The sequence below is a fragment of the Lycorma delicatula genome, chromosome 7, assembly GCF_047948215.1.
Source record: "Lycorma delicatula isolate Av1 chromosome 7, ASM4794821v1, whole genome shotgun sequence".
NCBI lineage: Eukaryota > Metazoa > Arthropoda > Insecta > Hemiptera > Fulgoridae > Lycorma > Lycorma delicatula.
Window position 1 is genome coordinate 50,197,824 of NC_134461.1, and position 27,595 is coordinate 50,225,418.

Here is a 27,595-nt window from a genome sequence, read left to right on the forward strand (position 1 = left end):
AGAAAAGAGTTTCTCGCTTGATTCAGTTACTCTCTTTCATTCTTACTATAAATGAAGATTATTAAAAAAAAATAATGGATTAAAAAAGAAAAGAAATGGGTAAATAAGTTGGTAGAAATAATGATTACTCAAGGCAAATTTACTTGGGGATAAAGAAAAAAGTATACAGTATTTTTAGATTCCAAATATTTATTCTACGCTGAATTTTTAAGAGTAGTTTTATGTAGTAAGAAAAATCGAATGCTTATTGGGGAGAGGCGTTTATAAAAAAGAAAAAAATTGAATGTATACTTTCTACATTTATCTCTGTATAAATTGGATTACTAATAAGTAATCAAATTTTTTATTCTTCACTGAATATAGAATATTGAGATTTCTATTTTCCTTAATAATGTATAAAAACTTTTCCAGTAGGTCTATTATTCAAGATTAATAATGGCAAACTTTATCATCATTATTATAACAATAATTGAACTTCTTATTGGAAATTAATTCTAAAATAAAGTTTTGACAATTTTTTATAAAAAAACTTTTTCACATTAATTATACTAAAATATATATTTTTAAATATGTAAAGTTAAATGAGATTTTAACTTTTAATTTATTATTTTCTAACATTAATTTTTGACTAAAATGGAACATTCAGGGGCTATGTTTAAATTTTTCTCCCCTCTTGGCAAAGATGATTTTTTCTTAAAGAAAACTCCAAGAAGATTTAAACCAGCTCCTCTATCGTTTGTGCTATTGAGGTCATCAAACGTATGGTTCTGTAGTGAAAGCCAAAATGCCGAATTATTTGCTGCTCATCTGTGCAAAGTGTTTCAACTTCATGAGATTAGAGAGGGTGATGAGGAAGAAATTATTGAATTCTTAAATAGTCTATTTCCACTTTGCCTCCCAATGAAGCCCTTCTCATCTGTAGAGATATCGGAGGAATTTAGTTCGAAGAACTCAAAAAAGCTCCGTGGTTTGACTTAGTCACCGGCAGATTGTTATTTATGTTATCACCCTCAGGACTACTGTAAATAACTCACCTATTTAATATGATTATACGCACAGCATGCTTCCCGTCAAAATGGAAACTATCCGAAATAAATATGGTTTTGAAACCAGGTAACCTTGTCCTCCGTATGTGCTCATACAGATCTATAACTTTACTGCCTATCCTCTCCAAGGTCTTTGAGAGATTCTTCCTTCGCTAGCTGCGGCTGATTTTTATAAGGAATAACATTATTCCAGATCATCATTCTGGCTTTAGGGAGCCATTCAACCATTGAAGAGACTAGTAAAATTGTAATATTGTAATATATATATATATATATATATATATATATATATATATATATATATAGTAATATTGTCTACGGATATCTGGAAAGGAAGGAGTTTTGTTCGGCGACTTTTCTAGATGTGCAGCAAGCCTGGACAAGTTCTAGCTATTTGGTCTGTTTTATAAGCTGAAGTCGAGTCTAACTAAACGTTTTATTTGATATCATGAAAGTACCTGGAAAGACGCTTTTCACTAGTTAGGTGTAACCAGGATTTATCTAGCTTTTTCGATTCTCATTCACGAGTCACTCAAGTTCAGTATTGGGTAATATATTGAATATAATCTACACTACAGATCTTCCTAGTCCGTACCACATGACAATTGCGTCATTTAAGGATTACGTAGCGGTTGACGATGAGGACAACTATGGCCTCGAGTAAACTACAGTCTGCAATGTATCTTCCGTTGCAGACTGTGATAAGTCACGGGATGTAACGTTTACAATGAATCCATCTGAATAATATTTACATCCCACATATGAACACCGTACGGTATCTCGGACTGTAACTGGAGTGTCGTTTAACGGGGAGAGGTAACGTAAAAGAGATGAGAAAACAATTAGACACTAAGTTTAAGCGACTGTTCTGGCAGAAGATCTAGTTTATCAAACAAATTACTACCATATAAGTTATTCATAAAACCAATATGTTGCTACGGCATACAGCTATGGAGAACATCGTATTACAGATTCGTAGAATTCATCCATCGTTTCCAAAGTAAAGCACTCATGATCTTAACAGAAGTGCCATGGTTTGTAAGGAACGATGAAATTCACGAATATCTAAGATATCTAAGATATGAATTCACGAATATCTATTTTCTCACATTCGTGAGAAAATCGATCGTATAAGTGCGAAATAAACACGTATACCACATATAAACGTTTAAATACGTAAAAATAAACCACGTAACGGTGAATGTGCGGGAAAACAGTTGGGATATTTGACGTCTAATGAGGAGACACATGGTGGACTTGGGATTATATTGCGTAGTGATGGAGTTTACGTTTTTATGGCTAAAATATCAGTTATTTCTGACAATCTAGTTTGATATATTGAATTTACCAATCTCATATTTTTATATTACTTTGTATCTGCTATGAGAGAATTCATCCGCCGCGCTGACTGGAATTATTTGAAGATTATTGATATGCTCAAGGCTATTGGTGTGTTCAGTCGAGCTCTCAATTGATATTATTATTAAATTATGAATCGTTCTACTGTCAATTGTTTGTGTTGTGTTTATTTCTTCACTTCACTTGTTTGTTAAACTTCTTTAATAATTTGTTTCCTATTAAAATATGTTATTATTCTTTTTACTTCCTTGAACTAAGTAAAGGAAGTATTGTGATCGCGAAAAATTTCGGTTTTCAGATTTCAACGGAAAGATCCATTTTAATCATCCCTGATTCCATTTTGACTAGTTTTAGCGTGACGTCTGTACGTACGTATATATGTATGTATCTCGCATAACACAAAAACGATTAGCTGTAGGATGTTGAAATTTTGGATTTAGGACTGTTGTAACATCTAGCGGTACGTCTTCCTTTTAGATTGCAATTGACTGAACAAAAAGTATCCAAAAATTTTGGACGTTTTCATAACTGCAGTAATAAGCCCTCATTCAGAGCTTTTGAACGATATATCATAAGTGGTACTTACTTTCATTGTTCCGGAGTTATAGCCAAATAAGATTTTAATTAATGAAATATTTGGGGATCTTAGAAGAGAAAAGGCACATCGGTTCGAATCAGACAGACTTAATCTTCTTATTTTTCTTAACTTTATTTTTAATTGTATTCTATTGATTTATTAATTGATTGCTGGAAAATGTTTGAATTATTTTGCCGAAATATTTGTAAAATGTTTGAGTATCATTTTACGTGATAATTTTATTGGATACTTTTAACGTTCCCTTACAGTAACAGTTAAGGATTGAAATAACTGAATAATTCAGATAGTCCTTAATAATATTTTAGTGGATTCATTTCTTTTCTTATACATAAACATGGAAAAGTTTTCCCATGTCCATTACTTCAAATTTTATATCATATCTTATTTATTATTTTAAATCAATATGATGATTTCAGTCAATTGATAAACGACTATCGGGTTTTTGAATTCGACTTTTCGAAGTCCCAAATGTCTAATTGAAGTGTTGAATTTTAGTGGAAAGAGGACTTCAAGTTCCCGGTAAGAGGCATTCTCAGCCACGAAATATTGTATTGTATTTTTTTTTCACTTCTAAACGTTTTAAATTTAGTCATATTAAATAAAACTTTATTATAATTATGTAGACAATCATAATGTAGTGTTATATCTGTTGGCAGGTCCCTGGCACCACTATTATCCCCATCTATTTCTGCCCTATACTTTTAACCTAAAAATAGGTTTATATAACAGGATTACGAGGTTGCCAGGGATTATTAAAGAAGAATCAGCCTAATATTCACTACCCTTTATATTATTTATTAAATACAGCCTCTTCCTTCTACTTGTTTTTTCACCTTCAACGGAGCCTTCAAGAACTGTTAACATGTGATATGTAACTGTATACACATAGACAGTATACATATATATCTTCAATGATAGTAGTGTTCAGTAAATATTTGAGGAATTTTGAACTGATTTGTTCAGATTTGTTCAAATAATATACGTATTATAAAATAAAACAAATTTTAGAATAGTAATATAAAGAATAAACATAAAACACCACACTTCAATTGAGATTAAAGCAACCCTGTTATCTCTCATTTTCATATAACAGTAAATTTCGTTTACATATCAGGGTGAAAGTTTAAACTCTCTTTTATCCTTATGGAAGAATGGTTTCCGTCTCATCCATAATTTCCACAGACACATGCATAAAATTAGACGGCATTTAATCATTTAAAATATGTAATATATGTTTATTTATTATATATATATATATATATATATATATATGAATAAATTAACAATTTATGACTTTATGACAGTCATGACTTTTTACATTTTAACTATGATTTTAAAGTCTTGACTTTTTTCTTCTCCTCCCCTGGGCCGGATCCTGCAGTTAAGTATTACACAGCCCAGGAGAGTGTCCTTTACTCTAACGGACCTCCACGTCTCGGCCTGCCGATGGATCTCACTTTCAGCCCTCCTCAAACCCACAGAGTAGGATCCATCAGTCCCGGCTATGCTGTCCCTGGGTCCTTACTCCGGGAGCCGGAACTCGGTCTTTTTGCCAGTGCCTCTAACGGGGACACCCCTAGTTTGGCATCCCCACCAGGACTCGTATTTTGCTCTCGCGGGTGCGAGAGAGCCCGTGCCTCTATTACACAGGTAATAGAAGGTTGGAATCCCGGTCAGGCATGGCATTTTCACACACGCTACAAATCATCCATCTCATGCTCTGAAACTATACCTAAAAATGGGTTTATATAACAGGATTACGGGGTTGCCAGGGCTTATATAGAAGAAGAAAAAATAAAATTAAAAAAAATTCTTTTGACTTTAGATGCATTAATTTTAACTCCTTATCATGGATCCAACTAAGCCGGAAGATCTAGAGTACATGGATAGTGCTAGCACTATCCAGTCTGTAGCAGAGTTCATCCCATACTTCAATCAACAAGTCTGGAGTAATTGATGTGACATCTACATAAATTCTGTGCCTCATGTAGGATAGGCCAGCTGGTAACAGTGCCACACTCCCTTAATCCTTTATAAACCCCAAAGAAGAAATTACACGGGGTTCAGATCGGGCGAACGTGGAGCCACAAGTCCTGTCATCTGGTCCTCGGTGACCTATCCAGCGGTCTGAGAGAATTTCATTCTCACGTACAGCGTTGTGCCAGTGAGAAGGCATTGTTTTATTTCAAATTTTTAATTTAACTATATTTTTTTGTAGCTGTGTGTTGAAAATAACTTATGAAATGGAAAATGGGATTAAAATTGATATAATTTATTCGGAACGTGAAAGTTACAGTAGGGAAAAAAGATGTACAATAGAATTCTATGAATGAATTTTTTTTAGTTTAGTATGAATCCAATTCTTTGTTAAAGTTAAAAAAAAACTTTTGGTTAGAAAAGGTATTCTAAACAAAAAGCTAGTTTTTTATTTTTTATTTTTTTTTTATTTTTTTTTTTTTTAGAGGGTTGCGACTTTAAATTTGCATTCGTTTTATGTTATGATGCTAGCTTGCTTCCATTGAATAAAGTTAAGGTGACACTTGTTTCTGGGATAAGTAAAATTGACTGCGATGTGAAAAGATAAAAATTGTATTTTTACTGACGTAAATTCTTTGGTGTATATATATAAATTTGTCTTTATTGTATGCAATCATTTCCCCCAGTGGAAAGAAATTTGTTGAATTGGATGTCGTAATTATTAAGCGTACAATTATGTAGCATCTGCATTCCCTTAAGAATACTTCTTAATACAAACATTCTTTTATTCTTTGCTTTCTGGGTTGAAATAGTTTCAAAATAGGATTTTTCATGAAGAAAAGGACATTTATCTGCTTCTTTACTTTTTATTTTTTCCATTTTTTGATAGTATAATTCTGTATATTTTTTAAATGTGTTTGCTTTTTGTGTGTATTTTTGTTATCGTTTTATAAAATTATTGTATTTTACTTATGATGAAACTATCGTTTGAGACTGTTGATTTTTTCAAATGAAAAAACAAAATTTTTAAATAATTCTCTTTTAAAACACTCGGAATTATTGTACATAATTTTTATGACGTTATATTTACAAAGTATAACTCATACGCGTAATGTGAGGGAAAGAAAAAAAAATTCATAATTTAAAAACTAAATTAAAAAATATATCGCATGTAGAAAAAAGAGAATACACTTGTTTTAAAATATACTTCCAGATTAATCTAAAAACAGGAGTTTTATATGGAAGTAATTTTAAGATATAGTTTAATTCTTAATTACAATTCATTTCAGATATTATAAATTATGGTGGCGAGACTTCTAGCAGGTTTGCCGCCAGCAAATCACTTAGCTCTGACGTTTTCAGCTGCCCATTCATCTACGTTTAATTAACATTGATACCAAGAGATTTCTCCTTTTATAATTTCCGTCAATAATAAATCTTACTGACCGCACTAACGAAAAATTAGTTCGGTGTTCCATGACTAGCAATCATTCATTCTTTAGATAATTACATTTTATCAGCAACGATTACAATTTCTTTGTAATCATATGTTGATAGTAAAGATATCGAGTGTAGGGCGGAAGCATGACTTTTTGGTTTTGTTTTACCGATAAATATATGACACAATTCATAAAATATCGTTACTAAATGCTTTACTGCTTTAGTAAATTAAATATAATAGTTATATTTAAAAAAAAAAAAAAAAAAAAAACTTGAAAAGGGGTTGTTATAATGGTCATAAAACATTGCAAGTGGCAATGGTATCGCGAAGTTGTTTATGTTTCTGAAACAGTATTTATTATTTTAAATTGCTTTCCAGAAAGATAAACTATTTAACTGTTGATCTGTGTATGTAATATGCTTTGAAATTAATATAACTGTTTTTAATTCGTATGAGTTTACTCACACACTCACTCACTCTCTTTCTCACTCCCTCTCTCTCTTTCTCTTTATATATATATATTTTTTTTTATTATTATTATTCTGTTTCCTTATATAAATCTTACAGAAATTGCTGTTTTAGCAATTGAGCTTAAGTAACAAGTCAATAATTTTTTTTTTTTTTTACTTCCGTGTATGAAGTAAAGGAAGTGATCGCGAAAAATTTCGGTTTTCAGATTTCTACGGAAATATCCGTTTTGACCATCCTGAATCCATTTGGACTAGTTTCGTTGTGACTTTTGTACGTATGTATCTCGCATAACTCAAAAACGATTAGCCGTAGGATGTTGAAATTTTTGATTTAGGACTGTTGTGATCCAAAAAAAATGTTGATTTTGGACTTTTTCTTAACTGCAGTAATAAGTCTACATAGAGAGCATTTCAACGATATTTATAAGTGGTACTATTTTTATTAGTTCTAGAGTTATAGCCAAATAAAATTTTAATTAATGAAATATTTCGATCTTACAAGGGGAAGGCACATCGGTTCGAATCAGACTTCATCTCCTTTTTTTTTTAAATATAAATATATTGACTTATTAATAATTATTAACTTCTGATTGTAAACAAAATAAAATAGGATAAATAATAATTCAATAATATCAATTAAAAAAAAATATCAAAAATTATTAATAAAATAAAATTTCATGTAAGGAAGTCATGTGGTGTCCATATCAGATATTTTTATTAAATATCAGTCTTTGTTAAGAACTAAAAAACAACAGATGCAACTTGTACATCAAATTAATTAATCAATTAAAATTAAAATCTCTGAACTAAATATTATAAGTTTTTAAAAAGCAGCAACAAATGAGAGTAAATAAAAATTTATAAAATAGAATTTTAACGGGTTTTACATGTGTCATTTTTTGTAACAAAACCAACTTTATTGTTTAAGTAAATTTTAATTTATCACAACTATCTAATTATTTTACAAATAATCTTTGTTCAATCTTTTTATTATTCTGCGTGTAAAATACCAAAAAAAGTTAATATTTTGTGTTAAGAACTGACTGAGATAACATTTGAAATATTAAAAAATTGTATATATCCAAACTGTTTATTCTTTGAAGTGTTTCTCTTCAGAAAGTTTGGCCGATCCTTAATGCTCAGAACCCTTAAAATTTATATTATTAGCTCACATCAGTGATAACGTTTCTTTACGCACTATTGCAGACTATTCTCTCTTTTGAATAATATTTGTTTATTTTATGGTCTAACTTCTAATCATGTTTTTCATGGTCCAACTAACTTCTACTATGATATATGTGGGTACTGTTTTTTCTTTGTTAGTTTTTTGAGTATAATCATCTTTCGTGTGAATAATGTAAATTGAAAATATAAGCATTTTAAAGAAAATAAAGCTTTAGATTTACAATCCTTATTTTTATGGCGGTGAATTCGTAAAAGAAGAGATAATGAAAAAAATTACTTTTAATTATATAAATTAATTGAGATTTTTTTTTTTCAAAAGAGAATTTTAATAAATTTGGAAAATAAGAACAAAATATAGTAAAGTTAATTATTTTATTTACTGTATTTAGCGATTAAACTTTATCTTAATTAAGTCTTTTTATAGCAAACAAATTATATCTATTTTTAATTTTATGAATTGTTCGTGTTAATTTTGAATTAATGATGTTTTTGTTTTGATACACAACGTCAATGTTAATTTAATTTTTCATGTGGAATATATTATTAATTGTCCTGTGAAGTAGTTATTGTAATTATGGATACGTAAGGAATACTAAAAAAAAAGCAAGCTAGACTTAAGGATTATTTGGACAACTTAATTATAAAAACCAGAGATTAACTGTAGTCAAATATTGTAGGTCGTAAAATAAATTTATTTTAAATTAAGCTTTACAAAAATTTCCGTATCAACAAGAATTAAGTAGCTAGTAAATTTACTTCACTTAGTAGCTGGTATTAGAAAAAATTTAGTTATGAATTACGTAATACTTAAATGATAGGTAAAATTCTGTTTTTGATGTTTTTATTATTTGTTAAACAACTTATAGAATAGTAAAATTCTACTAAAATTTCTCCTTTACATGTTATTGCTTCTTTATATGTTAGGAAAAAGTTTAAATAAAGGACTGAAAAAGTATCTAAGATATAAGACTGAGAACGAAGTAACATTTGTGGAATAAATTCTCCATAGCAAAATCTATTTTCCTGATTGTTTGCAGGATCATGGTCGTCCAGGAAGAAAAGCAGTCTTAACTTCTCAAAAATTCTATTTGCAAAACAAAAAGGAAAAGATAATTAAATTATTCTTATAAAATGCTGTTAAATTATTATTTTTTAAGCGATTGTTACATCAACGAGAAGCTAGAAATATTTTTACCGCTATAATCTGTATGTAAAACTAATAGGTTGCCAAAAAAATATATATATTTATATATATTCTGTAAAAGAGAAAATGTTGTAATATAATAGAACTTATTAAATTTTCTGTCGAAAGATTGATAATTACTTTTAGTTTAAAAAATGAGAAAGAAAATTATGTAATCTCTAGTATTGGGTTTATCACCGGGCTAGTCTAGTGGTAACTCGTCATCGGAAATCAGCTGATTTCGAAATCGAGAGTTCTAAGGTATAAATCCTAATAAAGGCAATTACTTTTATACGGATTTGAATACTAGATCTTGGATACCGGTGTTTCTTTGGTGGTTGGGTTTCAATTAATCACATATCTCAGGAATGGTCGCCCTGAGACTATACCAAGGCTAAATTTCATTTACATTCATACATATCATCCTCATTTATCCTCTGAAGTAATACCTTACGGTGGCTCCGGAGGCTAAACAGAAAAATGAGAGTATTGGGATTGTGGACCGTAAATATACTGTGATCAACGTAAGAGCAATTGGTTAGTGCAGTAATGTACCGGATGACTCATTTTTTTTTTTTAGTCCTCCCCAGTATTTATATAATACTAAACCGACTATCGTGTTTTTATCAGAAGTGATATAACTTTAAATATAGTTGACGTAATTAATTCATAAAGAACTCTATGTAATCGGCGCCAAATGAAAACATCAAACATGAACACATCATAAATCAAATATAAAAGATCAAAACATAAAATTTTTACGCGTAATTTTCGAAACAGATGCCATTTGTTAACAATGGCATAACTCTTGAATAGCAAAGAGTTTTACAACCAATAAAAAGGTACCGTTATCCTTAAACATTTTCAGGTTAAAAAAGAAAAACGGATTTTAAGGGATACTCATAATTTGTTTAATATGATTATTGTTATAAAAACTCAAAATTGGATAAGTGTGGAGTTCTTTTGATCATTATTTTTAAATTATATCTGGTAATGTGAGGCGATTTAAATTGATAAACCATAAACTATTTCTAGGTAATTTTTATAAAAATGTTAACGTGCAAAAAGTGTATCTTCATCATCAACAAACAAATCAAATTATAAAATCGTAGAAACCGTTTCAAATTTGGATATTTTCTAATGCTATGCAATTTTTTTCTACTAATATAGGTTTTAATTCCGTTTGAATAAATAGGTAAGAGAAAATGTTTATAGCATGAACTTGTTTAACATAAAAGTAAAATTTATTTTTAAAAAGTATTAATAACTATAATACATGCAAGTAATAATAATTTCTATTTTGTATACATTTCATCATATATTTCATTTTTAGTTAAATATAGAATTTTACTTGAACAACAATTTACTTCTATTTTTTTATTTTTTTATTGTTGAAACACATGTTTACAGTAATACTACTTTAGGAATGTCATACAACTTTCATTTACTACTTTTACTACTAGCATCAACTTTCAATAACTCTCACATTCTGTTCTAAGCCTGCCAGTTTGAAAAATGGTGCCTATGATGTGAACTGAATATTTTACGGTAGCTTAAATTGTTTTCGCATATATATATATATATATATATATATACATAGTGTGTGTGTGTGTGTGTGTGTTTGTGAGACGTTTGAAAGTTTACAGTTTACTATTAGTCAAATAATGGGAGTTTTGAAAAGGAATTCACAACTTTAAAAGCATACAAAAATTTATTTAGATATCTTACAGATTTGGTTGATGTCCATTTCATAGCAAAGTATGTCAAGTTTTACTCACGTAGTTCATTAGTACCGAATCCGGTCACCAGGGTTGTTAAAAATGGATACATTTACAGATGGGAAATATACTCACTATGTGTTTTCGTTTACCATTTGCAATCAGCAAATAAAAAATCAGTTCAACATAACTTTCTTAGAGAGTACGATAGAAAGCCTTCTAGTAGGCATATAATTTACTCTTGCACCAAGCCTTCGTCCCTTCAGCTTCAGGGACGCGTGGACGTCCATGAAGCTGCTATGTAACGACTCAGGGAAAGCTTTGCACGTAGTACGCAGAAATCAACTCGTCGTACGTCACGTTTGACAGGCATACTACAAACGACTGTTTGTCGTGTATTACGTAAACGATTGTCCTTTTTTTTCTTTTTTCCCCCTTTTCCCTGATCGGATTCCACAGTGAAGCATAATACAATCCGGGGGAGTATCCTTTTACTCTAATAAGCTGGATCTTAACTATTAATGCCTGTCTCTAACTCCCTTAGTAGGGTTACCAGGCCCGACTATGTTCATTTTCCCCACCCTAGGAGCCGGGACTCGGTCTTTATCCTTTGTTTGCTTCAAACGAGAACACCCAAAAGAGTATTCTCGTCGGGAGTACGGTCTTTTATACAAGAGGACGAGAGAGCCCCGTGCCTCATCACTGCTACCCCTCTGTGCATGAACAAACGAATAGTGGGAACTGTCCCTCATCCACTCGTTGCCCTAGCAACTGTGTCTTTCTGTTGAAGGACACATGTGATAAAACGATTGTACTTGAAACTATAGAAATTAACCATGTTTCAACACATAACTTATGACGACAGAGTTGCTCGGCTGCAGTTTTGTATGGGAATGATGGATAGAATTGGATACGTTTTTATAAAATGTAATTTTTAATGATGAGTCAACGTTTTACATCAGCAGCATAGTGAACACCCATAACTGACGAATATGAGGTAGCGAAAACCCTCATGAAACTTTGCAGCAAATTCGTGATAGCTCAAAGGTCAATGTTTTTCCTACCCTAACCAAACAAAGACTATACGGTACGTTCTTCTTTCAGGAGAAAACCATAAATGGTACCGTTTATCTGGATATGCTTCAAAATTATCTAATCCTCAGTTAGACGAAGATGACCATGATGAACGCCATTATTATCAGCAAGAGGGTCACCAGCTCATTAGCACCTAGAAGTCCGATATTTTCTTGATATTCGACTTGCTGGTTACAGTCTGGAATGAATTCGACTGTCACATAACAAATGGAAACCATATCGAACCAAAGTGAATGTTGGGTGTTTTTCTATGAAATTAGACTAAACTGAAAGTTTAATGTATCTCAATAAAATTTTATATGCTTTTAAAGTTGTGAAGTCCTTTCTGAATCAGCTGGTATTGTAAAAGTTTAATTTAAAAAATATTCAGAGCCTTAGACGGATTTATAAACCTTATTATATATGTACTTGTGTGTGAATATATATATATATATATATATATATATGATATAATATCCTTCGTTTAAGAAGGTAGATGAATTGACGGAAAATCGTTAGTCTGCTTTTTTAAAAATTTTTTTATACATCCCTCTTTATGAGTGCTCTTGTTATCTTCGTGAAGGGTGCAATGCAATGCATGTGGGCGGAGTTGGCTTTCTCATCATTTTAACGTCCTTTCAACACACACAGTCAACTCCTTTAAAAAATTATAATCCCTGTATTATCATGTTTCTTCGGTTTTTTCTTTTTATTTAGCATTTTTTCTCATTGTTCAAAAGCATTCTCTTTCTTTCTTTTAATCTCTTTTTTCTGTTAGTTTTTTTTAATTTTCTTTCTATTCATTTTATGAACTTCACAACCGAACCATTCTTTCAAAGTCTCATATGTATAATATATATATATATATATATATATATATATATATAAATTAATTTCAATAAATATTTATGAGAAATATATATATATATATATATATATATATAAAATGAAAAATATGGTTTTCATTTTACGAAATTATTTTATTTACTTAAATTATTGTCAATTTATCACGGATTTTAAAATTTCGAAATTTTATGTAGAACTTTTATTGATAAAATTGATTTAAATGAACAAGATTGTAAAAAACATAAGTGTGCTGTAATAGATCCAAGAATCATGAATCTAACCGATTTATCTTGTATCCTATTTATAATATAGCATACTAAATTGAAAAATTACTGTTTAAATTGTTTTTTAATATGTTAAGAACTTCTGTGTTAAGTACTCGGAACCCAAAATATTTTTGGATTCACAATAACTCTTCTTATTTCTATGGATCTCTTATTATCATTTCATCATCTCAGTTTTTAAAAATAATTTTTGAATTTTGAAATCATTTTAATCTGACTATTTCTAATACTCTTCTTCCTTGAATATGAACTAGGTAATTGGTACCTGTCTTCGTGTAACGTTGTTTATATCTTTAGTTTCGCCTTCATATTCGTGTTCGGATTTTATTACTCCATTTTTTCCTTGGCAGCAACAAAGATATTAAAGGCTGAAATAAACGAGTTAATATTTATAATCCCTAATCCGGTTAATTGAATTCTAGTAATAAAGATATTTTTCCTATTTTTTTTCGAGTACACCATTAATGCAGAACGATATCAGGATATTTTATTTCAGTTCATTGCACTTTTGGAAGAGGAACACAGACACTGCTGCCTACAACATGACGGTGCGACATCGCACTACGCACGTTCATCTTCTGATTTCGTCGAGGAATTCTTTAATCGTGTTATCGGTCGAGGCTTGTGGCCACCAAGATCTCCAGAAAAATTGACTGCGGCGGATTTTTTTCTATGGGGGTTACCTCAAAGAAAAAGCCTACAGCAACAAACCACGGACAATTGAAAGTCAATATTGAACAAGCTGTATTAAATATCCAACCACAAACTTTGAAAAAAGTAGCAAGAAACGCTGTAAAAAGAATTGAAGCTTGTATTCAAGAAGATGGCGGCCACTTCCAACATTTACTCTAAATGTAAGGTAATGGATGGTAATAATAAAAATTACATTTACATTTACACATGCCTTTTTATTATTTCAATACCTACCAATATAAGGTTGGGTTGCGTTATATGGAACACTCTGTATAATGAAACTGTTGTAAATAACCTGAAATGAGGAATATATTTCCTAAAAAAGCATAGCTATGTATAAAAATACTACTCGTATCATCTTATTTTAGTTAAGATACATTTAGGAAAAATGAATGGTAAACTTGTTGCTAAATATCTTACCAAATACCAAGCTCACAGAAATGCAACTTAAAATCATTAAATGTAACCTACAGCAAGTATAATTGGTCAGTTGTATAATTATTACCTTCATTAGTGTGGTCATAACTCTGATTAGTGTCCTCGTTTAGAATAGTTATGTAATAGCAACAAGGAAGTCTGGGATAATTTGTAAAACATAATATTTTAAAAGGATTCGTTTTTTTTAAGTCTGGGTATAAAAATTATAAAATAATTAATATGTAAAAGTATTTTTTTAATTTTTAAACTTTAATTAATATTAAATACATTTGTAATTAATTTCTAATGCTTTATTAATTATTTTGATACTACTATTAGGAGAAATATTAAGTTATTACGTAGTAATTTAATTTTTATTTAATAATACATTCTTTATACAGTAATAAATTGCACTTTTTTATTTATTAAAAATAAATTGAACAAATTTTTGTATTCTTTATTATTAATATCCCGCTTAAATAAGTAATAAATTATATAATTTATTTGTAATTATGGTAGATTACAGCTATTATCATTATCTAATTTATGGTTTCTTTTTTATGAATGTTTCTTGTTTAATTATATTGTTATTAGAACTTTTTTATCGCTTGTATTTAGTGGTCGTAATAATGAGTAATAAAAAAGATTTTTTTTACTTATTTTTCTTCTTTTTTCTTTGAGAAACAGCGACAACTAAGATGCAGTTCAAGATTGGATACTTATGTCCATTGACCAGTGACTGATTATCTTTAATGCTAACTAATAATCTTTGAAAAAGCCTTTTTATAATTTTATTCATATTTATAAAGTACACTTGAAAATTAATAGATTTTGTCAAATTTTGTGAATTAAAAAATCTATAAATATTTTGTTGAATCTTTGATTGTGAATATTTATAATATATAATATTAATTTTATTTTCGTTTTCGTATTATTTACGTATTTTGATTACTTTAGTGCTAATGCAGGTAGTTTGAGTTTTGTTAGGTTCCAATTAATAATACACTCTGAAGAAGCTAGTTAAAATAAGGATTGCAGCAGAATTTAGTCTTCTATTCAATAATTTTCATACAAGAATGCATTGTATAATTCTGGAATATCATAAAAAAACAAGTTATAATTTTTTTTTTAATTGATGCATCGAGAAGTTCAGCTAACATAATATGAGGCCAACCTCTGACTAACTACTGTTTTTATCTTTTTGTACTAATTATGCAGTAAATGATGGATAGATTTCTCATTATTTCCAGAATAAAAAAAGATATTCGTTTATTAACATAGTCATGCAAAGAATCGAGTAAACGATATCTGCAATTATGTTCATTATTGAAAATCGAGTCCTAAATCATTTTCTTTTTTTAGTAATTATTTCTTATTTTATTTTATGTTTTATAATTTACTTAACAATATTAAAATAAAATGTCTAATACCACTGCTCAAGCTTATTAAATATTGAAAAGAAAGAGAATCAAAATGTTTTAAAACTAAAACACAAACAAGAACTGTTCATTATTTCAAGTACTGCTTTTATACGTCTGATAATTTCAAATAATTAATAATCTCTCTGTTTGGACTTAGGTTTCTTTAATTTTTTTTTTTTTTTTAATTATTCATTGCTTATTTATATTTTGTTATTATCGTTTAAATGTTGGAGCTTTAATGTAATTAACAGAATTTTTACATTTAAATATCTTCGGCTTTGGTCGGATTCTTTCGGATATTTACAGTTCACTCGACTCCTTTCGGTTACACTCGGCTCCTGACGAATTAGCGGCTCCAGCAGCATTATTTAAGCAAGTCTATAGTCATTCTTGTGGTCGCTCATTATTCATTCTCCAGTCGTCACTATTGTTCAGTTCCAGCCAGTTGCAGTTACAGTCAGTCGTCTACAAATGGCAATCGCATTATTCTTGTACAATCGCATTCAGTAACAGTTGCAGTTCATTAATAAACATTTAATAATAATAAATAATTCAATTAATATTTCAAGTATATTAAACATTCAATTTATACATACAAAAGTATTTTCAAATATAATAAAGGATTGATAATAACACCAATTTATGACTTGAATTATTTAAGAATCAACGCCGAACTTCATCTGTTCGTACACTGTCATTGCATTGAATATTTTTGTAATATCTGGATCCCCATTGAACGCTTTAAAATTTTTTCGGATTAGACATTTTGGACTGTAGATTCTTGACTTTTCGGATAACTTAGTGTTTTGCCGTCTACTGGATTATACGAGTAGATTCGATGTATTTGTTCAAATATTTTGCAAACGCCTATCATGAGATGGATATAATATTCAGCCACTAGTCCGTAAAATTCCAAACGATGCACAGAAAATATCAATAAAATTTTACATATTTTTTCTATCTTAAAAATCTTTGTAATAGTTCTTTCTAATTTAATTTTGTAATAGTTTTACAATTCATAAAATACAAACGATTTCAATGATATTTATAAATTAAATATATGTTATTTTACAGTAAAGCATGCAGGCTGCAAAAAAATACACATGTAAGAACTGAAACAAAATGATTAAAAAAAAGTATTAAAAAAAAAAATTAACAATTTTCATTTATCAGAAAAATTTATTGTAACCTTAGATAAATTATAAATTGTATTTACCAATAATATTGAGTATTAATTTGTAACATAATGTGCTAATCTTAAAAGATTTATTTATATGAAAAAATTGCATTAAATATTTAATGAGACTTTCTTTACCTACATTATAATTTAAAAAATGGAAACATTTTGTTAAAACTTTAATTTATAAATATTAGAGAAATATAGTAAGTTTTCTTTGGATTCTGCTTATAGATTCTATTTTATAATTGTAATATCTTGAAACATATATTTTTAATACGAAAACGTAAAAAAAGATAATAAAAATCGTTTCAAAATGTAACTTGGATAAAGTAAAAGAAAACACTTTATTGTTTATTATTTTATTATTATTTACATTTTAGAGTTACGGTTCATAAAAATTAGTTATTATTTCTTGGACAGAAGAGGAGCCATGGAGACACTAACTTCGAGTTTACCCAATTCCTGTCTGGCCACGCGAAGTATATAAGAGGGATAAAGTAATGACAGTGGTCTCCACCATGATACGTGAAAAGGCGCATGAGGAGAGAATTTGACAGAATATGGATCAAGGGTGAACCAAAGCACAGAGTCCGAAGACGAATGGTCGTGGAACCAGCCTCTGGAGTTAGGCGGGGGGACTTTCTGGAGTCGCGGTCCGTCAATCTTTCTCAGGGAACGCCACGGAGTCATTTCGAATCGGATATAAAAATGCCCGGATGATCACGCTGGGGCTGAGTACATGCCATAGGAATTACATCCGGCCCCAGCGTGACTGAAGGGGGAGGTTTTTTAGCGGGTGAGAACCCCGCACTGCCGACAGAGCGAGCCTGGCGGCGGATGGCAGAGCTTTTTCTTATCCGCCGAGGGGAAAAAAAATTATTATTACTTAATTAATTACAATCTAGGAAAATTGATTGACTAATATTTCATTTTCTTGTATAACAAATTACTAACATATGAAACAATTTTTAGTCCTTTCTTACAGTACGCAACTCTAAAATACTGAGAGTTATTCACCTTCAAGGTTTTTAGAGTAATCAAAAAACTAAACACTTGCAAATTTTGTGTGTTACACACCCAGTATAATTAATTATACACACGGATATAAATACTCTAAAATTCACAAAAAAATTAATCAATTGAACATTACCACATATGAAAGAAAATTTAAAAACCACAAAAATTTGGTCGTTATAATCAAATGAAATATCTAGTTATTTTAAATCATTAAAAGTCTATGAAATTATTTTAATTATGAAATTATTTATCTTTAACCAGTTTTCCAGCTATTGTCGGGTTTGGGTGTGTTGTGTGTAGGCAGATGAAATTACCCCTATTGTCTTGCCATGCCTGACATAGTACAATGTAAGTGTAAATGATCAGGTATACATATAGTTTGAAACTAACTCAGATCGACCATTCTTGAAACTTGTGTTTAATTGAAACCCAACCACCAAAGAACACCGGCACCCACAGTCTAGCATTCAAATTCATATAAAAAAAACAACTACCTTTACAAGAACTCGAATCTTAGAACTCTCCATTTTGAGAATCAACTGATTTTGCGATGATGAGTTTAACCGCTAGACTAATTTGGCGGTTTCTACATAAGTGTTGAAAGATATAAATTGTGTCTTTTAACTTAAAACATGAAAAATTCAGCATATGTAATTATTGCTTAGATATTGATTGTGGTTATAAACTGTGACATTTATAATTTAGTCTAAATAATGTTCTCATTTTTTTATTACCATGAATTAATAGATGAAAACTATTTAATAAATTTCAGAAGAGAGAGAGAGAGAGAGAGAGAGAGAGAGAGAGAGAGAGAGAGAGAGAGAGAGAGAGAGTAGTTGGTTAAATTATTGTTTATTTTGGATGAAACATTAAAAGGGTTTTTTCCAAAACAAAGAAGAAAATTGAAGAAGAGTAAAATAGATAATGTAAAATGATTACTGAATAAAAGTAACAACGAAAATAATTTAAATACAGTATATTTTTTATGGAATGAAATTACAAAGAAATTATTTTTATTTTAAAATTATTATTTTTTAATTGTAATTGGTAAAATCTTTGATATAACTATCATATTCTGCCCATCAACAAATTAATATACAATTATGAGAACCTTTAAATTTATTTTGTATAATTTATTCTAATTTTACTGTAAAAATCTGCATTTTTAATGAAATCACTGCGAGTTTTTTAAATAGATTTATTTAAATCTTTTTACAGAATACTTTATTTAAATTATATTCAGTAGTATTAAAATATTGTTTTATTAGGAAAAAGAATTAATTTTTATTTGTTTATTACAGGTAAGTGCTCTTGGATGTAAAGTTCATCAATAGCCGTAGTTTTGTAAATAAGCTCGTCAGTAAAAATAAAGGTAAAGTTAAAATTTACTCTTTAAATATTGTAAGTGTCTTCAAAGGGAATAAAATTTATTGCGTGATAGAAAAAAAATAGGTTGTATAATCCATATTTAACATCAGTAGATCAAGTGATAAATAAAAGTAAACCATTAGTTCAAACGACAGTAAAGTTTACTTCTGTCCTCTTTGATGCAAAAAGGTATTTGCTTACGAAAAACGTTGTTGCTACACAAATATATTCAACCTAAACAATTAAATTAATTGATGGTGCACTGTCCACTCTTTAAAAGAACATTTTTTTAATTTTTTAAAAAATATTTACAAAATTCATTTTACTTGTTTTTGGGGTAACTTTATTCATTTTTTTATAAAAAAAAATATGTTTAATTATAGAAGAAAAATTATAAAACAGAATAAAATTTTTTTTTTAATTAGGTCGGCTTTTTAAATGAGTAATTTTTTTTTTAATTTTATTACCATTAATACTTTTTTATATAGCAACATTATCAAAGGTTTTTATACAGTAAATTAATTTATTAAAATTAAAACAGACATTTAATTGTATTAATTATATTACGTCTAAAATAAAGCCCGATTTAAAGTATTATTAAGAGAATTGTCCTAGATTTTTTGTTCATTATCTCCCTCATTGATAATAACAATATTTCATAATGGAATATATTTTAATACATATTCATCTATCAATTTTATATCTTTTTTTTGCAGAGTTGTTTTTATTATTCCAATATTTAAGCAATTGTTAAAATCTATCTAGATTTGTTGAAAAAGGTTTAATTAATATGCATTAGCTTTATCCAACTTTTTTATGTCGTATGTATTTGTTATTTAATTAAAACTTAGTTTGACCTATATATATATATATAAACTATTATTTTTCAATAAAATCCAGTTGACATCCAATTATTTATCAGATCGCAATTCGAGCTTGAGGAGCCTCTAGTTAATAAACTCTGCTGCCTGGTCCTTAAACCAGTTTGTGACAGTTTAGTGAACGTCAACTTTGTTGATCATGTGTTTTCCAACCAACACGTCCTATAACTTCACTCAAGTCTTATCTCTCATCATTATGCAATTCAAGAATTCATTACCTATTTTACCATAACGATCAAGAATTACCAGACAACCAATTATTCCCTTTTATTTATGTTCTAGGTCAGCATTTTTGATATAGTTATCTGCAATAATATAATATAATACTGTAGTCAATATCATAAAGGTAAATTTGTAATTTATTTTATATCTTTTCTATGGGTTTTTAATTATCTCTAATTCTGATAAAAGTCATCCTGAGTAAGGTTATTCCTTATTTTTATTTAAATATAAATATATATTTCTTCTATATTATTTTAAATCTTTTTTAGTGTATTATTTGTATTTATTAAACAATTCTTTGTAAGTATAATATAAAAAATAATTATAGATACAAATAATATACTAAAAAAGATTTCTAATGGTACTATAGAAGAAAAATATATTTACAACGGTAATAGTATATACAAAATAAAAAGTAAATGCAGTGCAATATACATTGGACAAACTGTAAGAGAATTAAAATTAAGATTCAACGAAGAAATTAGATCTTTTAAAAATCAAAAACAAGATTCCAATTATGCAACGCATTTAATAAAAGAAGAACCTCAATACCTCACTGGTACCTCATACCTCAATGGAAATGGAAGAATCAATGAAATTAATTCACTATTGTATTAAAGGAAGAAGAATGAACATTCTAGAAAATGTAGAAATCTTGAAATTAAAAAGTAACAATAAAACGATCATAAATGAATTGATCAAAAATCAACCGGACTTCCTTTACAATAACCTCAATTTACTGAAAACAGGAAATAGATAAATAAAATTAAACGATAAATATAACCGTTAATCTAATATATATATATGAAATATATATAATAATAATAATATATTATAAAGTTTGTTTGTTCCGTATGCATTACGATACCAATCATCCATTCCGATGAAACTTTGGTGAGATGTTATGCGCACGCCCGCAAAGGTTCTGAATTAGTTTGGACCCGCTAGGTAGTGCCATGTCGAGATATTACGAAAAATTGTAACTATGGTCGGATTTGGCTTATATTCAGAATATACATTAGTTACGTGAAAAGAAATATTTTTGCAAAAACTATACTCATTAGGTCATGCTGGTGTCGATATATTTACGAAAAAAACAAATATACAAATAGACTTTCTTCTTCTATATATAAATATTGTTACCACATATATGCCTAATTTAATATCGGCGGGCGATAACGGTAACAACAATGTGAGCGGGGCGTACAATATACGGACGCGCTGATATCACTCACACCGCTCAGATGACCGCGCAGTTCTCCCACCATTCGGCGCTGCAGCCCCACCATTCTCAGGCTCCAATAAAAGAGTGAATTTCCAATTCATCGTTGACCACCACCTGGAGAAGACAGAAGAAGTTCCCTGGCCGGCTCTTACGTGGGACCTCCCGGCGGATGCCAACGTCACCACCGGAGCATTAGGCCTGGCCGGCCCGCCGAGGGAGTCGCTGGGCGCGGACACTACCTTCCCTCTCCAAAACGCCGGCCTTCAATCGCCCTGGCCGGTGGACTAGGAAGCAGTAGCCGGCCCAGCTTGCGATCGCTCGGGGAGAACCGCCTCGGCTGCGCCGGCGAAGGACGATCGACGCTGAACCCGATTCTGCGGAGGTCTGGGGGCCACCACTGCCACGCTGTAATGGGGACCCAACTGCCGCTGAGGAAAAGCCCGGTCGGACTTCAATGGAAGAGCCGAAACTCCCTGACTTCGCCCGAAACCACCTTCCGGACCCAAAACAGCTCCTCCCAGAGCTAACGCAAAAAACGGCCCTTTTCAGGGCCACCATAAGATTAGTAAGTGCCACGTGCTTTCAAAGCCATTCGGTGACAATATATATATATATAAAAGGTAATGTTCGTATGTGTGTCTTCTATAGACTAAAATCTACTGCACCGATTTTCGCGCGGGATAAAGATAAAAATAGAAAAAGCGAAAGAAAAAAATAAAAGGGAAAAGAGAGAAAAGGAAAATGGGAGAATGTGGAAAAGGGGAAAAGAGAGAAAGGGAAAGGGGGAAAATGGGTAAAGGTGTATTGGGAAAAGAAAAAAGGGATTATGATGGAAGGGAAAGAAGGGAAGGTGAAAGAGGGAAAAATGGATAAAGTGAAAGGTTAAATTCTGTGAAGTTCAATAAAGTTCAGTTTTTAATGTTGTATCATACTTTCAATTGTGTTCCTTTAATATATATATATATATATATATATATATATATATACACACACACACACGGACACGCACACACACACTCAAATCTAAAAATAGCGAATCATTGTCGGGTCTGCTAGTAACAAATAAACAAGAAGAAGGCCAGATAAGGCATAACGTCAAATAAATGGAAGGGTGTTGACTAAACATTATATAAAGATTAACAGGAATTTAAAAGTACCAGTACAATAAGTTTTGATAATGGAGTTATTACGAAACGCGTGAACATATAATAAAAGAATGAAGCTAAGATAGGTAAACAGTACTCAACATAGAAATCTTAGTTTCTTAGCAGAAAATATTATAATAATAATTATTGACTTTCTCTATATTTAAATATATTATTATTAAATACAGTTTTGATACATATTTAGTCGGAAATCATTTGTCTATATCTAAATAAAACTAAATATTTATATTTATTTTTCTGTTGCTAATCGGGCTCCTCAATTGTCTTGATTTGAAACTGTACTCTAATAATTAAAATATTTTTGTATATTCATAACTTAGATATGCTTCCAAAAAGGTTAAATATTTGGATGTGATCGTGTACAAAAATGTAAAACAGATTTACATATTTAATTTTTGTGTAAAACAATGAAATTTATTTCATCCAAATTTTGTTAAGTTAAATAAAATTTTAAGTACTAAACATTTAAAAACTATAAAGCTGGCATTTGTTCAGTCGATATTAATTAATGGTTTGAATTGCAATATGGATATTAATTTCGTTGTAAAAATATATAAAAAAAATTGTTCTCACTTTGGGCTCGGAATATAATATAGATATCAAAACTAATTTAATTTTAATATTCCTTAAGTGATAAATAAAAGTAATAATTAATCAAATTTAAAGGAGATAAAGCAACAAAAAAAAACACGCATATATTTTAGTGGAGGGGAATAAATTTTAAGAAATTTTTTTCTAAAAATATTCATATTTTCTGACGTAACAAATTTTCATAAGTAGTAATGTTTTCTCTAAATGTAACATTTCTTTAATAAAGGCTAAAAACAATAAAAATAAAATTTCTAAAAAAACTTTTTTGCATTTCAGGTCAGATATCTATAATTTTAGAAAATTGTAGACATTTCTTGATAGCTTTATATACAAGTATGAAGAATAAACTATCAAAAAGAATTTGAAAAATATTTAAACCGAAGGGATACATAACAAAACAAAAATATATGTGTATATATTTCAATTTTAAGAGGGGGGGGGAGTTGATTTTTTGAAAAAACTTTTTGGATTATTTATATATGCATTGTAGGTAACAAATATAATTTAATGAAGTTTTTTCGAACATGTCGGCTGAAGGAAATCATAATTGATATTTTGCGACATCCCCCACCTTCTTAACCAATTTTGAAAAAATATTTATATGATCATATAGAAATATTTGGGCAAAAAAATATAAAATAAATAAAAAAATAATATTAAATATTAATATAAATATTAGAATATTAGAAATAATATTAATATTAGAAATATTTGGGAAATATTTTAATTGAAGAAAATAGGTTCGATCAACCCCGAGATATATGGCCAAACCCGTCTGCAAATATACATAGATACATTTTTTTTTTTGCCTGGATGAAATAATTGAACTCTGTCTGAAACGTAAAGATTTGCAAAAAAACCCGATACCTGATTTTGAGATGATTACCATCCTTTTCCCTTTAATATAGCTATTTCAATTATATTCGCCAGTAAAGTAAAATTGTATGAATTCACAAGTGAATGGAAATTTGCTGAAATGGATAATAAAATATTTAAATTTTAAATTAGGATTTGTTGTATGAATTGTAATAATTTGATAATACTTTAAGTGTAAATTTAATTTGTTTAATTATAATGATAATGGATGTAATTTTTTTCAGTTAATAAGTTTTACTTATATTAATTTTTACATTTATTATTATAATCCATTACATTTAATTACATTTGTTAATTGATTTTGTTTTAATATTAAGACACTACTGATGAGATTACGAGAATTGGAATATATATTCTTTAATTAGTGCCACTGGGGCAAAAGATTTGCTATAATGTTCTTACCAATCCAGAAATTTTCTCTCTTGAATTAAGAATGTAATTGTATTTTAACAAATGTTATAAATTCTTAATTATCAAGTTCTATATTTTTGAATTTTAATAGAGTTTAAAAAAAAAATAAATAATTATTGATTTATGATTTCCCTTTTAAATAAAGCAAAAGTTTTTTTATCCATAAATTTTGTATCGGTTTTAAAATTATTAATCCTATTTATTCCGACATTTGTTCATTATTTTTTGAAACATTTACGTACAAAAACGATTTTTTTTTTTTTAATTTGTTATACTTATGTATAACTTAAAAGTTAACCTAATAGGGAAGTATTGATAAATAAACTTTTTATTGAATTCATTATAATTCATTTTACTTTTAATAAATTTTATGTAAATAAATTTCCATTGAATAAATTATGAAAATAATGGAAAAAATTGTAAAAATAATTACATAAAATGATGTAATGATTATATAGAAGTGTATTTTATATAAAATGGGTACAATTATTTATAGAAGTACTTATATATTACTTAGTGATTTGTTGTAATAAACTACATTGGTTGATAGTTTATTTATTTTGTTAAAATCGAGTTTAACAAAATAAATAAAATTAAAATATAAAATTAATATAACAAATTTATTATTTTTTTTAAATTTTAATGCCTTTATGTACAGTCAAATCAACAATTCCAGTCATTAGCGATTAAAGTAACACTACCATGTAATGTTACATAAAAGAAGAAATCGTAAACAACAAAAATAAACGATAAACAATTAACATAGACAAGTAACAACAACAAATACAAACTAAAATACATAAATCAGACAAAAACCACTAAATTGTATACTTCATTCCACTGTAGGAGAGGAACCCCAACAGACGTTTCTTACTTTCTTTTCGGTTTTGTAGAAATTTCATATCTGAACCCAGGTCTAAGTTTTGTCAGATGGTTCCAAAGATTGGGCAATCAAAGAGCAGATGTGCATGGATTTTTTGACTTTTCAAGCCTCACAAATCTTCTGAGGAGAGCAAAATGTAATAAATAAAATTACATAAAATGACAAATAAAATGTCATTTTATATTCCTTTTTATAATAATTTATGTTTAAAAACTTGGTAACAAATTAATTAATATTAAAAATTAATTGTAAAAAATATATTAATCGATGTTATTCGTCGTTTCCTGTGCAATATTATTTTATTACAGGTGTTTCGATTTTTAAAAAATTTTTTAAAAATACAACATAAAAAAAAATAATTTTTTTTATGTTGTATCGTAAACCAGTTTTTCACATGTATAATATTGAATTATACAAAGATCAATATAAGATTAAGATTTAAGCTGTATGAAAACAAATCTTTTATGTAAACATGACTGAACTAGATAATTTAAAAAATAAAAAAACCGTAACGCGTCTAATATGATACGGCTGATGATAACCAGTTACAAATATTAAGAATTTTGCAAGAAGTATTTAAAATTTATAATAAATTTGGTAATATTATTTCGTTGGTTTTTTGTGCAACAGATCGATCATATACTTGTTAGTAAAAACAAGTTTTGTTGAATTTAACTTGTTTATATGAATCTGACCATACTTTAAAATACAACATTTTTTGATAAATGGAATATAGACAACTTTTAACCCGACTTTTTTTTTTTTATTAGTATTCCATAACTTTTAACTGAATAATTACGTAATAATGTGCCATATTTATTGTAATTTTAAAGAATATTAGATATGATTTTTGTATTATTAGAATTATGTATTATACTTTTAACATAGACCTTTAATTACCGTACTGTTTTAAAATCGCTTTATATGTACAACGTGTAGTGATATTATTATGAAATAATAGAAAATAATAGTTAAGTAATACAAATAAATATTTGTACTTATTATGTTAATTTTTAGTCTGTGGTGCATGATAACGATAATCTAATCGTATACGTGCAGTAAAATTTACTGTACTACTCTTTACTTTAAACATTGCTACAGTCTCGTAATTTTTTTGTCAGTTATACACATATGCTAAACAAACACAGCTCCAGTAAAAATCAAATACATTGTTTAATGCATAATTTAAAAGAAAATATTAAAATATAGCCTTTATTTTTTGACAGCTCCGAATTTTTACTTTCCTGGCATCATAGCTCTAGAACTATGCTACAAGAAAGAAATATGGTAATCAGTCAAAAAATGGGAATGTTTCTTATTTAATTTCTCCGTTTCATGACCCAGGAACCTCAAAAAACAAAAAAAAGTGGTGGTGATGATCGTATACGCGTGTTGGCGTGTTTGAAGCTTAGTAACTTTTGTCTGGATGAATCGATTTTGATGAAATTTTGTGCAGAGCCTCGTGTACATAGAAAATTTGTTTGTAAAATTTAGAATCAGTATCACTAGGAGGGTAGGTAAGTTTTTGGGGTCGATTTTCTCAAAATTTTGCAACCCCGATTTAAATTAAGTGGGGTATGTGTGTATGCTTTAATATATGTGTGCATGCTTATTTTACAATCATTGAAAAAAATTTTCCCCAAAATTTCCCCTTTCCCAAAAATTTAAAAGACTGTCTTTTTATTTATTGCATATTTTTTAACCGAATTTTTTAATTAAAAAAAAAATTTCATAGTAGTGCAAGGCATAGCAATAATGAAAATGGTCAAAAAATAATAAAAAAATACTTTGGCGTGGGGGAGTGGATCAAAGTTTAAAAATAACAATATTTTCAACTTTTGAAAACTTTTTTGTTTATTTTTATGTTTCATTATTTTTTTCATTTATTTACTGAAGATATGTAACAACTACAAGAGAAAATCTTCTGAATATTATAGTTTGTAAATTCTCTTATTCAAAATAACTCATTTATTACAGTTTAATGATTAAAAGTAAATGAAGTTATAGAAACATTTACAAAGAGAATCTTATATTCAGTAATTTACCGTACGACAGAAACATCT